The sequence below is a fragment of the Pinus tabuliformis genome, chromosome X (assembly GCF_031772625.1).
Source record: "Pinus tabuliformis cultivar Carrire ecotype Pingquan chromosome X, CPIR1, whole genome shotgun sequence".
Lineage (NCBI taxonomy): Eukaryota > Viridiplantae > Streptophyta > Pinopsida > Pinales > Pinaceae > Pinus > Pinus tabuliformis.
In genome coordinates this window covers 1,184,350,686-1,184,352,810 of record NC_142308.1, presented here as the reverse complement: position 1 = coordinate 1,184,352,810, position 2,125 = coordinate 1,184,350,686, and the positions used below count along the sequence as shown (strand labels likewise).

General features: G+C 41.4%; 1 pseudogene; it reads left to right on the top strand.

Moving 5' to 3' along the window:
• The first annotated feature begins 609 nt into the window (after positions 1-609).
• LOC149144175 (F-box protein At5g46170 pseudogene) lies at positions 610-1,506 on the top strand (annotated as a pseudogene).
• The last annotated feature ends 619 nt before the right edge of the window (positions 1,507-2,125 follow it).

Sequence of the window (2,125 nt, the reverse complement as noted above, 5' to 3'; positions counted from 1 at the left end):
AGGGGTCGCGCTCACCCCTGCTCGCACAGGACTTCACGGGCTTCCAGGCCACGCAATTCCAAGTTCTCAAGTTCAAAAACTTGAACCTACTGGAAGAATCAAATCTTATGACATGTATAAAGTGTGGATGTCGCCTGTGTCCTCTTAAATTAAGTATCTAGAAAAATATGTGCCAAAAAGGTTGTAAACTTCGAGGAATAATTAAGTTGCAGTCTCTGCAAGCCTTCTTCGCGTTGGGGCCCCGGTATGGGAGGAAGCAAGGTGCCAAGAGGTAGATGGGCTATAAAGTCTGAAGAATAATTACAGTAGCAGTCTTTGCAAGACTTCTTTGCACTAGGCCTCGGTATGGGAGGCAACAAGGTGCCAAGAGGCAGATATGTCCAGGTCTAAGCATTTGCCCAACCGACGAAAAAGGAAAAAAGAAATAAAAATCGTTGCATTTATCTTCTTTTAATTTGTGAGGCTGTGGATTGTAGCTTGGAGGTGAATCTTTCAAAGAATCTTCAAGGTGTAAAGGTGAAAATCAAAGAATATTTACGTTTCCGCAGGGTTTTAAGCTTCAAAATCAAAGCTAGGTTTCCTTTTTTCCGTTGAAGGGTGTGAGGAAGCATGTATTTGGAGTTCGGCTGCAAGAAAAATAATAACGCGAGCTCGGAGGTTCAAATGTCTATAACGGATCAATTTGATCGTCTTCCCAATTCGTTAGTTTTGGTGATCTTTAACAAGTTAGGTGACATCAAATCCCTAGGGCGGTGCTCGGTTGTTTCGAAACGTTTTAACGGTTTGGTGCCGCAGGTGGAGGATGTCGTGGTGAAGGTGGACTGCGTGATCTCTGGTGAGGAGAGCGGGAGTTTGAGCGGCAGGAGCAGGGGCTTTATAGGTCCTTTTGTTAAACTTGTGATCGGTAGTATAGTTAAGCCCTTACAGGCATTGCAACAGATCCTCGGGACGAAGAAGGTAGTTCTTGCCGAGGTTTCACATCATTCCCCCAGCGAGGTGCTGAAAAACTTCAAGGAGATTCAAAATCTTCGCATTGAGCTTCCCGGCAGAGAGCTTGGCGTTGAGGACGGCGTGTTGTTGAGGTGGAGAGCCGAATTTGGTAGTACGCTTGAGAGCTGCGTGATATTGGGATCCACATCGTATTTCTGCGAGAAGAATTCGAGGAAAAATCCTCGTTCTGCTATTCGAAGAACGGAGGAATCTAACGAGAGTTTGGATGATAACGACAGTATACCAGAATCATTCTACACGGATGTCGGTTGAAGCTGAGAGTATTTTGGACCATAAGCTCATTAATTGCAGCTTCTGCAAGGCATTATTTGTTACAACAGATAATTTCTTATCATCCAACACTTCAGAATCTCATTCTCACCAATGCAGATGGACGGGATGCTCTGTATGGGGAAAGAACAGTTGCGGGAGTTCAGGGACAAGCCGCTAGCAGCCTTAATTGCATTAAAAAGGAGATCAAGAGAGTTAAATTTGGTGACATTAGTTTTTGACTAGACTCCAAAGGTATTTTGTTACACGAAACAACCTTCTTGAGGTGTATAAGTAGTCTTGGGGAGGTTTCTGCTAATGTGATTTACACAACTTATATGTTGCCATAGCAAACTTGTTTGTGAATGCATATTTCTGGTAAATTTGGAAGCTTTTCTACCACAGTTGGCCTATATTTGTACCTACATTAAACATGTGATGCTTATTAAATTTGACAGAACAGACTAAACTAATCAAAACCCCACTCAGGCTTAAAGAATCACAACCTCATTAAATTGGTCAAGGCCTATTTCAAATTTGAAATCACGCATATTCCATTGGCATCTATCTTGTTCCAAGCATGAAATTGCATGGAATCCATTAACTTAGTAGTATAGGATGCTTTACTTTTACCCCATGATATGTTCATTCTATAGAGAATCCAAATGAGGAATGCATGGATAGTAACCGAGATATTGCCACCAATCACAAAAGGTGTTTTTTTTTTTTTTTTTGGTCTCATAACCGTTCTCAATACTCTTTGCATGCCTCTCTTTTCATACCTTGAATTCAAACATTTAGTTTATTTAATGTTTACAAATCAAAAACTTCAAGTTGGAAGATGTTCTCTGTTACACTGTAATTG